The sequence below is a fragment of the Panthera leo genome, chromosome D4 (assembly GCF_018350215.1).
Source record: "Panthera leo isolate Ple1 chromosome D4, P.leo_Ple1_pat1.1, whole genome shotgun sequence".
Taxonomy (NCBI): Eukaryota; Metazoa; Chordata; class Mammalia; order Carnivora; family Felidae; genus Panthera; species Panthera leo.
In genome coordinates, this window is record NC_056691.1 from 2,445,378 (window position 1) to 2,459,708 (window position 14,331).

The 14,331-nt window shown below is 47.3% G+C and overlaps 1 long non-coding RNA gene and 1 pseudogene across 1 annotated transcript; both read right to left on the reverse strand.

Annotated features, from left to right (window-relative positions):
* Positions 1-1,705: 1,705 nt before the first annotated feature.
* On the reverse strand, positions 1,706-2,839 carry LOC122205558. The gene is made up of 3 exons (XR_006196133.1): positions 2,783-2,839; positions 2,314-2,469; positions 1,706-1,820 (listed from the first exon to the last, which is right to left on the reverse strand). It is a non-coding gene; the product is annotated as an uncharacterized LOC122205558 (long non-coding RNA).
* A 6,919-nt stretch (positions 2,840-9,758) lies between these two features.
* On the reverse strand, positions 9,759-9,933 carry LOC122205755 (annotated as a pseudogene).
* Between the last annotated feature and the right edge of the window lie 4,398 nt (positions 9,934-14,331).

The window sequence follows — 14,331 nt, forward strand, 5'->3', positions numbered from 1 at the left end:
TGTGACCCCCTGACACTCCCTGAAACTACACGTACTCCCTTCACGTAGCCAGCAGGTGCATGTCTGGTTAATGTCTAAAGATCCTTTGTGTTCCCTACCCATGCTTTGATATCCTTTGATACTCATATCTAAGAAAATATGAAATAAAGACTCTGTGCAGTTTGCTGCTGCAGCTGTTTCACTGGTGGAAGCATGCCCGCACGTCCGCTCCATCCAGTATCTGAGAACTTCTTTGGTGTGCGGCCACACAAAACAAAAAGCAGACCCGTAGACATGGAGGAGTGGGGGCGGGTAGAATCAGTGAAGGGGTTGAAAGGCACAAACTTCCAGTTATGAAATGAGTAGGTCCTGGGTGTGGCAGACAGCATGGTGATTGATGGTAGTTAATAATAACTGTGCTGTACATTTGAGAGTTGCCAAAAGAGTAGATCTTAAAAGTTCTCATAAAAGGGTTAATAATAAAAGTAAACCAGCAGAGAATCTTCTCAGGTTAGTCTGTGCTTTCAGGGATATGTTTCCCAGTGAAATTGAGAACGGGAGAGGTACTGGGGCCGTGGAGGGGAAGAAAAGGCTCTCCTAAAGTCCGGTGGGTCCCAGGGGTCTCTAGGGTGATGGCACCCTGTGTAGACAAACCGTGGCTGTCCTGCACCCATATCTGTACATTCCCAGCTCCCATCTCCCACTTCTCCAGACATCCTGCATCTGCAGGAAAGGAGAGGAAGAGAGAGGACGAAAGGCAAACTCACGTCCCCATCCGCTTTTTCGGTCATGCTGTGGATGGGTGCTTCTGGAATGGAAGTGATTTCAGGTTCGTGACCCTCCCCAGAACCCGTGAGAATCCACATCCCAGCCCTGATTTTAGGCTGATGGCTAGTGAATCCGAACGGGATCAACCGAAGGAAACTGGACAAACATTCCTCCTCTTGTAGGGGGTTCAGATTTCCCCCGAGAGCCCTGGAATTGACTGTAAGTCTTGGCAAAGAGCATCACCCACCAGTGCGGAGCTCATAAAGTGTACAGGTCTCTGGAAGACGGGTTTCTCCAGCTGGATTTCGCAATGAGAAACACACCTCAGTAACACAGCCGGAGGCGAGGAACCAGTCCCGGATGACTGATGTGGGGACTTCACAAAGGCGGCAGAAGGGGCAAGAGTCAGTCATGCTACTGGCCTGGCTGCGGCCCCTCCTGCCTGGCGGTGTCATTCCTGCGGACTCTACATGCCTGGAGAGGATAACCCTCTGGGTCACCCTGTGCGCGCTCAGGCACTCTCTCCTCTTTCCCTTTCTTCCCTTCTTTTCTTTCTTCCTTTCATCCTTTTTGGCTGAGAGGGCCAAATTCAATTGTGTGTTCTCTCTTCAAGCTTTCCGTCACAGAGATTTCCAAACACACACAACGGGAGCGATAGGCCCACAACAGTCCCCGAGGCTCTGTCACCAGCCTCCCATATCACATTGAGCCAGTTTTGTTCTCTTTGTTCCCCACTGATGGGGTTCTTGAGCAAACGGCTAAGAAAGAATTCTTGAGATGTCTTTGGTGCGAAAAGGTGGTTTTACTAAAGCACGGGGACGGGACCCGGGGGCAGAAAGAGCTGCCCTGGGGCTGTGAGGGGTGACTGATTATACACCTTTAGGTTTGTGGAGGGAGGGCGATAGAGATAAAGTCAGTTTCTAAGGAATCTGGAAGCAAGGGTTTCAGGACCTTGAGATAAAGTTATTTTCAGTCTTTAATAAAACACAAACACCAAGGGAGTAGGGCAGCCAGGAGTTGCCTGAAGAAGGTCTCGCTCTGCGTGTTTCAGGTGTCTGTCAGTGGGCTGCGGGCTGGAAGGAGATTTCATTTAAGCTATGTTTCTCTTGCCTTTGTTTCCTTCACCACCCTCTACTTTTCCTCCACCACCCAATGTTTTCCTGGAGCAGTTTACAGCAAATCCCAAAATTTCACTTTTTTTTAAACGTTTGTTTGTTTATTTTGAGAGACAGAAACAGAGTGCAAGCAAGGGAGGGGCAGAGAGCGAGGGAGACACAGAATCCGAAGCAGGCTCCAGGCTCTGAGCCGTCAGCACAGAGCCCAGTGTGGGGCTCGAACTCACGAATGGTGAGATCATGACCTGAGCTGAAGTTGGATGCTCCACCGACTGAGCCACCCAGGTGCCCCCAAAATTTCACTCTTAAATGCGGCATTTTGTCTCTCTAAAAACTAAGCACTTAAAAAAAAAGAACCTATCCAAAATACACGATCACACTTTCCCTAATTAACAACAATCCCTCCATATCACCTAATATATAGTTTGTTTTAAAATCTCTCAAAAAATACCTGCTACAGTTGTTTTTGTTCCAATAGGCTCCACTCAAGGTCTCCATGGCGCATCTGGCTGTTAGTCTCTTAAGCTCTCTCAGCGTATGACACTTTCGTCTGTCTTTCTCTCCCCAGGCCACATGTCCGGCCGGCTCAGGTTCCCACAGTCTAGACCTGCCCAATTGAATTGTCAAAGTTGTCAGAAGTTCAGAGATAACAGAAGTAAAGCCAGTGAATCACCTAAGTAGCAATGAGTAAAATTTATCGCGCCCACACCCACAAGACGGTTTGCATGCCAGGAGCACTTAGACCAAGCACTGCGTGAGGTTTGGCATATTGTCCTAAAAAGTGGATCCTGTTGTGAGAAGGCAGGGACTGCATATTCTTCCCAGGGATTGGCTATAATGTTAGAATGTTCCCGAATTAAAGGGAATTGGTCACCAGTTACCTCATATCAGCTTCAGGGGACAGTTTAAATTTCACTTACGATTTCCAGAGGCACCAGCAAGAAGTAACCCAGGCAAGTGAGCCTCCCTTGTCTGGCAAGACAGAAAAAAAAAAAAAAATGCTAAATTGAGCTTTGTGTGACTAAATTGGTTTTGTCTGCACAGGGAATTTTCAAGTATGGTTGCCATTTGTGTTTCATTTCACCAGTGTAACTAACACATTCCTTTGCTCCCCAAGCTCCTATAAACTGGTGTTTGGATCTGGAGGCTTGTTTACACGTGGGTTTGAACTTTTCAGCATGGATATTCTAGGATATTCTACACACGGTGCTGGCAGTTCCTCCCACACCCCTAATGTCTGGTGACCCTAGTCTGCTGGACCTGATATTGGTAGGAGGCAGGGGGAAGGTCAGGTCAGCCTGATTTCACCCCCGCCCAATGTTCCCTATTCGCCTCTTGGTTTTAGCATTCATAATTGCCAACACTCATGTGTTCATTGGTGGTTGCAAACGATGGCTGTCCATTTTGATTTTGTTGTTGTTGTTCTGCACTGATCAGCTGTAATTCCTCTGTTGCTACTTTCTAACCCGAAATACAGTGTGTAGAGGAAAGTATATTTGAAAGTTGTATTTTTTTTTTTGAAATATACGTGACACTTTTCTCTTTATAAATTTTCAGAATAATTGGGAACCTACGAGGAGACCAGTAAGACTTTCTTCCGTTTTCCTGTCATCACACACATACAGCAGTTCAAGCACCTGCTTTGTTCCAATGGCGGGGTCTCCTCCAGACCGGCCCCCGGACACAGCCCCCTTGGTCTTGGCTACGTCCCTATTTTGGACCACAACACCGATGTCTCAGGATCATCTTGTACTGTGCCTGCCTCAGAACGGCGTTCCTTCTAAGAGCCTTGGTTCCTTTCAGTAAAAAGTAGCTGTTGGTGCGTGTGCTTGTTGTGACCGTCTTGTCCTTGAGTCTAGGCTTCTTCTGTGTGTGTGGTTTTCTCTGAAAGATCATGTTGAGCTTATTATACTCTCCTTTCCAAACCAAATGTAAAATTTTAGGGTTTTTGCTTAAGTCTGATTATAACGCTGTACTGCTTAGCGTTGAAAATCTTGGTCCCTAAGGAATTTTCCGTGATTATTTTTCTGCTGTCTCTTCTGCCGTCTATGTGCTTCACCATGTGGATGGTTCGAATAACAATATCAGTATTAGTATTCCAAGTAGGAAGCTAGGATGAGGGAAAAGCTTGCCACCTGCATGGCAAACAGCCACAGACATGAGAGGTACAAAGTGGCATCGGGGAGAGTTTCAACCACAGTGACAAAAGCAGGAGGAATCAGTGTAAGGAGAGTTTGCCTGCCTGTGAGATTGCTCTGAGATGGGAGGTCTGACACAGGCTCCCCCAGGAGTGTCACAATGACGCTTAGCAGTAGATGGTTGTTGGTGGCAGGGTTTTAGGGAAGAAGGGAACGGACAGAACTTTCAGCTGCCGCGGGCTTTGGGAGGTTTCACACACGGTACATTTGAGCCTCTGGATTTTTTTTTTTTTTTTTTTTGTAATATTTACTTATTTTGAGAGAAAGGGAGAAAGGGAGAGAGAGAGAGAGAGAGAGTGCATTAGTGAGGGACCAAGAGAGGGAGAGAGAGAGAATCCCAAGCAGGCTCTGCTCTGTCAGTGTAGGGCCCAACGTGGGCCTCGAACTCATGAACTGTGAGATCACGACCTGAGCCGAAATCAAGAGTTGGATGCTTAACCAATTGAGCCCCCATGAGCTCCTTGAGCCTCTGGATCCTAACGGCTTCTTGTAGGTCCCTGGCGCCTTCCTACAGGCTTGGACCACGGGGGCAGCATGAGAAAGTAGATGTGAAAGATGGTGTCACTTTACCAGGTTCCCTCATTTTTCTCTGAGTTTCGTCCCTGCTTCCAAACTCAACATGACTTGTCTGGAGAGAAGAACATCCTAATAAGCCTGGCAAAAAGTCAAGCCATTTGTCCCTCTGCTTCCTGGAATCTCTCTGGAAAACACTGCATATTTCCTTGTGGTGACGCTGTTCACTGTGTACCTGGGTCTCATGTCGGAGAAAAAGGACTTCATGCCCACAAACCCAGCTACGTTTCTATTGAACAACCCTCGATTCATTTAGCACCTGAGTTGCTAATGACATATTTTACTAAGTTTATGACTTGATAAATGCAATGATTAGCACTTAATTTTAAGCAATGGCAACTACTCTTACAGGATATTAATTCAATGTTTTAATAAAAAGCTGTTTGGGAGTATGGACCATGGCATTAATCCCCAGATTCTCCCAAAGACGAAGGCGCAGCTCTCTGGGCCTGGCCCTGGCTGCTGAGGGGCTGGCCGGCCGCTCTCGCTCTCGGGGGAACCACTCTTCAGACCTGCCTGCAACCTCAAACACGCACACCCTTCTCGATAAGAGCACACGGCACCTCCGCCCTGGAGGATTAGCTCCTAAAGGGGGATTGGAAAAGTAGAAACATCTGCTCAGTCACAGCTAACGGGGACATGAGAGTTCTAATCCTGCCTCTGTCCCGCACGACTCCTCTGTCCCCAGCCCCCAGCCCCCTTTCCCTGATCTAGGTGGGAACAGCCGACCTGAGCTGAACCTCAAAGCCAGAGGAGCCAGTTAAAGAGTTGGGGCCTGGGAGCTCTGAGGGGCTGGGGAGCAAGGGGCCCGGGCTGTGTGAAAAGGGAGGAAGAAGGGGAAGGGGTATAGGGAGCGGGTGGAGCAGGGGTGCAGGGGTACAGGGGGAGCAGGGGTGTGGATGCACACAGAAGCCAGGGTATGAGGTGTGCACCATGGGGTGTGGGAGAGGGCAGGTGCGCAGGGCATGGGGGCTGTAGCAGGGATTTGGGGGCGCAAGAGGGGTGCAGGGGCGTGCTGGGGAGGGGGCAGGGGAGCAAGATGCTGGGGGTGGTGGTGAAGGGACACACAGGAGGTGCAGGGGAGCAGTGATGCAGGGAGGGTGCAGGGGCACGCAGAGGGGTGCAGGGGAGTCCTGGAGGGAGCGGCGATGGGGGAGGGGGAGCGGGAAGGGGAGCGGAGGGAGGGATGCAGGGGCGTGGGGAAGGGCACGGAGGGGAGGGGCTCCTGAGGGCAGGGACTCAGGGCAGGCGTTTCTGTGCCCCCCTCTCCACACAGTACCTGGCTCCAAACGTGTTCGCTGAGCTGAAGCTGCTGGCGGAGGCCGGATCGTCGGGACCTTGGCGCACCTGTGGCCCCAGATCTCAGGGGCGCGCGTGCGTTCTAGGTTTCCTCCGTGACCTTGCCAACCTTGGTCAGCCGTGGAGCTCTAGTCCTTCGTGTTTCATCTTTTTCTCGTCGATAGAAATTAAAGACAGAAAAGATAGTAAACATTTTAACATTTCTTGAATTGTGGAAGCATCAAGAAGATGGAAAAGTTAGCGATTTACTCACAGTGTAGACATTTCTTTGCAAACTGGTGTCAACAATCTGCCAAAGCCTCGTTTGCTGGGAGCATGCCTGAGGGTGTAGCATTTTCTGATTTAGTGATGTATAAATATTTGTAAAAGGGAAGCTGTGTTTTTTTTAATGTTTATTTATTTTTGAGAGAGAGAGAGAGAGAGAGAGAGAGACAGAGCATGAGTGGGGGAGGGGCAGAGAAAGAGGGAGACACAGAACGGGAAGCAGGCTCCAGGCTCCGAGCTGTCAGCACAGAGCCTGACATGGGGCTCGAACTCATGAACCATGAGATCATGACCCGAGCCAAAGTCGGACACTTAACGGACTAGGCCACCCAGGTGCCCCGGGAAGAGCAATTTTAAAAAGAGGCTACCTGGGACTGAAACCTGCAGGGTCATCTCTCCTCCATTTTTTTCTGTACCCTTAAAACATTCCCCTTTGGAGTCTGGAGCAGGAGAAGGGGTGCAGCCCAATGTCACACAGAAACAGCAGTTGAGGCTGGGAGAGTCACATGTTCAGGGCCCTAAGCAGACCGGTGGCTGGCCTAGTGGAAGGTGCTGGAATCTCTCTGCACCCGGATCATGGGTGGAGATGAGCCCCCACACGTGAGCGTGCCCGCTCAGCATGGTGCGCGGGAGCCCAGAGCCAGGTCACTAATCTGTGGTCTGGTTGGAGCCACATACCTGTGGTTCTGGATGAAACTGCTTCACAGGGAGACAGCCTTGTCCCAGGGCACCCAAGAAGGAAAATTTCCACAGAGGATAAGTTCACAAAGATTCCAAAACATCAGAAGTCCAGTGTTACGAAAAATAGTCACGAGGAGAGACCATGTCCTGGAAGTCATTCTCTTCTGTGGCCGTGTGTCCCCAATGCCCCAGCAGGGACCTGGTCACAGTGTGGACTGAAACCACCCAGGTGGTTGGCACGAGGTGGGACTCAGAGAGACACCACCAGCGTCCATGGAAGGCCGTCCGTGGCCTCCTCTATGACCCCACGCGGGGACTGGCACCGCCTGTTAATGAGGATTTCATCCAGAAAGGAGCGCCTGCAGTCCACCTGACCAAGGGACCCGGGAAGTTTCACCAGATTTCATTAAACACGACCCACGGAAATGACCAGCCTTTCCCGTGTTTGCAGTGAGTTGACAGGGGACGAGGCCCCTGGAGCCCTCTGTGCTGAAATGGGCTCCCGGATCCATAAGGGAGAGAACGTCCACACGGTACATAGTTCCCAGCCCCCGCAGCTGAGCTGGGAATACGGGAGCCTTTGGAACATGCCAGACACTCCACAGAGGACTGGGGAACCAGGATCAGAAACCTCGTGGGAGCCAGGGCACCAGAAATGACACGCTTCTGGAACAGACCCCAACCCTCTCCCTCTGTTTGCACTAGTCCAGTGGGGGCAAAATCCCAGGGGTGGGCCGGACTGGCCACCATCAAGGCACATGCCTGCCGCTGACCAGTCTGCTGCAGGGACCCCTCAGCTTCTCAAGTGGGAGAGCAGAGCATTTCAACTTGCAGTCCCACCGAAACATGCGCAGAGGAGGAGAGGAGTCCCCCAAATGGAAAACGGCATGCCGACAGACGGGGAGAGACTATTTCCACGCAGGCAAACCAATCCAACCCAGCCCTGTCCGCGACTCCATCCTCATGGCCGTCCACGGAGCCGCCGGTCCTCGGCCAACGTCCACACCACCAGTGGCGGGCTCTCCACCCTCAAGCCCCTGGCTCTGCTTGCTTTGCACTGGCTGGTCTCACGCCTGCCCAGGGCTCAGGGATTTCGGGTCCAAGCCCCGCTTGGGTCCCCTGCCTGGAAGGGCTGGCCAGATTGGGGCCAGATCCTGAGCAGTAGGAGAGAGGGATACCCAGGAGGGATGAGGTTGGTGGGGAGACGAGGTGGTGGCAGACAGGGAGGTGGGGCGGCCTTGGGTCACGGGTGAGTGGGCCAGGGGCTGCCCTCAAGGGCACGGGCTCTAATGGGGTGAGCCCCCTGGGGAGTGAGGGCTAGAGGGTGGCCTTGAAGCCAGCCGATCCTGGCAGATATTTGTAAACAGAAAGTGTTATCCTGACTTCCTCATGAACTGCCACTGTTTGTTCATTCCTTATTGTACTTGACGTTGAACGTGCCTCCTTTCTTCTACAGGTTTTACTGATTAAAACCCAAATTAAACCTGCAGCCAAGGAAAACTGTGCCCACGTAGCACTTAACCAGGAAGATTTCAAGTATGGTAAACGTGCAAAGTGTCAGAAGGAAAGACCTGGGCCGAGGAGAAATGAGAAAACCATCAGAGGGAGGAACAAATATTTTTAAGGAAACGACACTTGTGTATTGTGATATGCTAAACTATCGATGACAACTGGAGTAAAGAACTGTATTATTATTTTTTAATACACTTTAGCTTTTGGAGATTTAGGATTAGATTCACAGCAAAATGGAACAGAAAGTACAGAGTACCCCCCACGCCCCTGTGCCCCTCCAGAGCCGTCCCCGCCATCAACATCGCCAGCAGATGGTGCACGTGTTACCCTGCACGGATGCGTCACATCACCCGGGGTCATGGCTCACGTCAGGGTCACACTTGGTGTTGTATATTCTGTGGGTTTGGACAGATGCATGCTGGTACCCACCATTAGAGTGCAGTGGTAGTTCCAGTCCCTAAAGATCCTCAGTGCTCTCTACCTCTCCCCTCCCCCACCCCCAATCTCTGGTCTCTTTCCTGTCTTCATAGTTTTGCCTTTTCCAGAATGTCTTGTAGCTAAAATCATACAGTATGCATCTTTTCAGACTGGCTTCTTTCACTTAGTTACATGCATTAAAGTTTCCTTCATGTCTTTTCATGGCCTGATAGCTCATCTCTTTATAGTGCTGACTAATATTCCATTGTCTGGATGGACCACAGTTCATTTATCCATCCACCTACTGACGGATGTCTTGGTTGTTTCCAAAATTTGGTGATTTTGAGCAAAGCCGCTGTAAACACTCATGAGCAGGCTTTTGCGTGGATATAGATTTTCTAAATCCCGAGGCGCATGATTGCCGGATCCTATGGTAAGTGGATGTTTAGTTTTGTAAGAAACAAACTCTCTTCCAAAGCGGCTGCACCATTTGCATTCCCACCAACAGCGAGAGAGAGTTCCCGTTGTTCCACATCCTCTCCATCGGTTGGTGTTGTCGGTGTTCTGGATTTTGACCATCCTGATAGGTGTGGAGAGCTGGATTATCTTCAGTGCTGGGATCAGCATCCGAGTGTGGGCATGGTAGTGGTTGTTTTCATCTCTAATACTGTTTTTATGATTAAATACCTAGAAACATCTTCCAGTTTAGAGGAAGCACTTGTCATTATGAAACCAGGGTTGACTTGTGCAGATCGGAGCGGGAAAATCATCCTTTTACTGCACAACAATCAGCACTCTTGTCACATGGAAATGAAACATTACAACAAAAGATGATATATATATATATATATATATATATATATATATATATATATATATATATGTATATACACACACAGATATATATATATATATATATATATATATATATATATATATATGTAAGATGTTAAGATGTTACATATTTTTAAAAACTCAAAATGCAATTTTAAGTTTTTTTCTTAAATGTTTCTCTTTCCTTTAATGCATGCATTGCCACACCCCATAAAGCGATGGGAAAAAAATCAGATTTAAACAGGAAAGAACAGAGGCTACATTCGATCTTAGCCAAAAGGCCAAGAGGCAACTGCACATATAATTCAGAGTAATGATTTTCAGTGATGTTTTAGGGAGTTACAAATATAGAAAAACAGGATGTTGTGACAAACTCATCAAGAGGTGCTAGGCGCTAACGAGAAATTCCTTTGATTCAGGGAGAGGGAGAAAGTGCCAGTGAGTTCAGGATCAGTGGCAGAGCTCTTCACTGAGTCACTTACAGAGACAAGACAGGCTTCATCTTGGAAAAGAGGCTCAGGCAGGAAGCCCCTGGAGCCCTCTGGACCCCAGTTCCCTCTTCTGGAACGAAAAAGAGGGGGCTCATGATATGGTAGTCATTAACTTTGCTCCCCTGTTAGATAAATACAGACTAACTTCTTATCTAAAACCAGGTATGACATTATTAAGGTACTTGAGACAATGAGAAATGGTCAGTCCAGCCTCAGACTCTTGTAGAGGACACACTGGCCCTGGCCGTGGGGAAGGAGGGTGCAGCAGTCCTGGGGTCACCACACACTGTGGGCTGAAAGGAAACTAGAGACCCCTTGAGATGCCCCCTTAGGCCCCTAGCGTGCTTGCTCCAGCCTTCGGGCTTGCTTCTTAGCTTGGTGTTTCCGCCATTTGGAAAGCTCCTAAAAAAGAAATATTCCAGTATTTTGACATGGTTATTTCAGAGATAGCCTGGATGCTAACCTTTTTTTTTTTTTTTTGAGAAACATTTACTTTCACATAATCAGAACTCCATCCTGGTATTATCAATCACTTTGGAGAAATTGTGGCAAATTTGGTGCTTTTCTTACAAAACCATGCAAGCTTTGTGAAAACCTTCCTTCAATCATGATCTGCTGAAATGGTGTTTGTGGGTCACTTCCATACAAGAAATGTAAAAAAAAGAATTAAATGAATCATGTTATCCTCCTCCATGACCCCAACCTTCCCCACAAACAATAATTGGAATTGTTTCAAAATGTCTCCACCCCTACACAATGAATTTTTGACAAAGTAATTTTATGGCGCTTGAACTTGATCAATAAATTCTGGTCAATACCATTGAAGGTGAGTTTGCCTAATATGGCGGCCACATCATTGGATCCCAAATGTCACTGGGTCAGTGGGGGCTGCACACAGCTCATCTTTGTGACCACAATTGAGTCCTCAGACAAGTAAATCAAGACAAAATCATTTGCCAAAGACACATACAGAAGGTCTTTTGTTTGTTCTTGTTTTTATCTGGTAGTTTTCTGATCCTGAAGCTTCAATTTCTGAAGACATGAATTTTATCTGTTAAAAACACCCATAGATTTTAGAGCGTAAGGTAAAAGTTCTTATGTTACAACATGCAACTGGGTCTAATCTATTTCAATACTTTTTTTAATCATGGGAGAAGCCAGGGGATTTATGAGATCTACCTAAGACATTAACCAGACTCCCCCTCTTCAGTCTCTGACGTGCACAAGAGAGATGTATAACTCCCATCTGCTTGTAATAAGAATAAAAGTTTAAAACCTGAGGTTTTATTGTTACCTTAAAGAATCAAATCTTTTATTTGAAATAAGAAAACTGAAAACCAATTTAGGGAGGAAGTCTAACGTCCCCTGGAGCAAATGTGAGTTTCTTTCAGCTTAGAAATAATAATAAGCTGTGGTGTCTGAAAGGCAAACGCTTTCTTCTTTTAGAGAGAGCATGGCCATGACCACGAAGGAGCACCTCTCAGCTCAGTCCTGCTGCCCTGACCTGTCACCTGGAAGTTACCTCTCCTGTGACCACCACTGGTTTTCTTGAAACTTCGAGTCTGAAATTGGCTTGGAAGGTCTACAGGTGAGCACATATGTATTTTGCTTTCTTAAGAGAAATTCCCATGATCTGAGGGTGATGTTTTTGCAGGAGTCTGTGTCCTTGGCCAGATTCCCATTTCCTAGATTTTCTTATGCTGAGATGCTTAGTCCAATCTCATTAACTACTTTATTCACCCGTGACCAAAACTAGTTTAAATTCTTACCTCTCTCAGAGAGGTTCACAAATTGATGAGGGGGAAATTATTTGTTCTTTAAAAGCACTTGAGAACCTATCAGAAATGTTAGACTGGGCCACTTTTATTAATTAATTTATTTAATGTTTATTTATTTTAGAGGGAGGGAGAGGGAGAGAGAGAGGGGGAGAGAGAGAGAGGGAGACACAGAATCCGAAGCAGGCTCCAGGCTCTGAGCTGTCAGCACAGAGCCCGACGCGGGGCTCGAACCCACCAACTGAGAGATCATGACCTGAGCCAAAGTTGGATGCTTCACCGACTGAGCCACCCAGGTGCCCCAGGATTAGGCCAGTTTTAAAAATCTGTATACTGCAGAATACGATGATATGCAAAATATTGGAAGAGATAGTCAAACAAGTTGGGAGAGACTGGGTTACGATGGGATTAAAGGACATTTTAATCTCAGGACTTCTCAGACTCTTCCTTTGCCTGCCCCACAACCCAACATCCTCAGTCTCAGCCATCAGGTATATACAGTGGGAATTTGAATGTTCATCCAAAAACCAGAAGATGAAAACATAATGGTCCCAAATCACCAAAGCTATCACAGATCTTCCCACATCCATGTAGGAGCAGTTCTGTAATAAAGACCATAACAATGGATTGCACAAATTATTAATGAATTAGGAAAAGGAAAATGACATAAGTCTTCAGAATGAAACAGTTATGCCCTTAGCCACTTGGTGAGATTTCCAAAATACCAAGACTGAAGGGTGGTGTGCATAGCACCCCCTGGTGAGGAGACATTGCACCAAGGCTTTATGGAGAGAGAGTAGACTGGACAGACATTTGGGAACAGAGCACACCAGGCTGTGGAACCAGCTGTGGCGTTGCCCCACGTGGGACCTCACTTGGCACGCTTGAGGATGTGTGAAAATTGTCTAAGTATAATGAAGGAGATGTTTCAGATCAGTGCAGAGAGGATGAACAGTCCAATGAGTGGTTTTGGAACAAATGAGTATCTCTTTGGAAAATATACACTATCTTATATTCCTAGTACACACACACACACACACACACACCCCATAAGTTCTGGATAAATTAGGGAACTAAATGTAGTGACTTCCAGTTAGAGATAGTGGAATCAAGCACCTCCATTTATATTCTCTCCTTCCCCTGACCTCAGTAAAACTACATGAAAGGATTTTTGAAAACATAAACCCACAAAGAGAAAAGGAAAAGAGACAGCAACAGATTTTCAGAAGCTAGAAAGCAGGGATGAGTAGAAACTGACTAAGCAGAACATGGAGAGCCAAATCATGAGCCAGCAGTGGGGAGGTCCAGGAGAAAAGGCAGCAAAAAATCCTCAAAGTCTCAGAAATTGGGAGCATCCGGGCCCTCAGGAGGAAAGACAGTGGGCTATGAATTAGAAGATCATTTAAAATCTGCTTAAGGAGCAGTGGACACTCATCTTATTCACCGTTCCTCACAGATGGAGACTCCTCCTCCCCCTAACAGAAAGCTGGAGGTTTGTTCCTTGGAGAGGCCAAGGAAAACACGTCCATGTGGGGGGGACCCCAACTGGTTGACTTGAGATTCTTGCCCTTCTTCTCCAATGTGGCCCCAGGACTTGGTCTCTAGGAGCAAGTCTGAAGGTGTGCCTTTGGTGATTTGGAACCAAGCCAAGCAGAAGGACCTAAATACATTAGAAACAGGGATCCCTCCCACCCCCACCCCAGACATCTCATCCCTCCCACCCTACAGTGAAGCTCACTGGGCACAAAGAACTCACACATCAGCAGACAGCCAAGAGGCACAAATGCTTAAACAAACCCACCAGATGAATGACAGGGATGGGAACAGACAGGAGGGGCACCTGGAAGGTGCAGAGGCTGCATATGAAAAGAAAACTAAAAATCATTAATGTCCTCAGAAGGCCGAGAGGAAATATTACACTTTGGGGGGAAAGCATCAGCAAAGGAATAGCTAGAGAACTATAAATTTAAACTAGGATATCAGAAAAGTCACACTGGATGATATATTTGACAATGCTAATCTTAGGGACTCGTGTTCATGGAAACACATCATAGGAGTGAAAGGCAAGCCACAGGATAGCAGAAAATATTTGCAATCTTATCTCCAATGAAATAATAGTATCCAGTACACATAGGGAATATCTATAAATACAAAAAAAGATAGAAAACCAATAGAAAACTGGGCAAAAGGTTTGGTAGTCACTTTATAAAAGAGAACATTCAAATGGGTATGAAAAGGTGTTCAACTTCAAGAAGAAGCAACTTAAGACCACCTGATATACCAGCCACCAGAGTAGCTAGTGAGAAACAAACATACTAACAACCCAAGTATTGGTGAGGATGTAAAGTGATCAGAACAATAACACTCTGTTGCAGGAGTGCCAGTTGCTAAAACCGCTTTGGAAAACTGTTTGGCAACATCTACT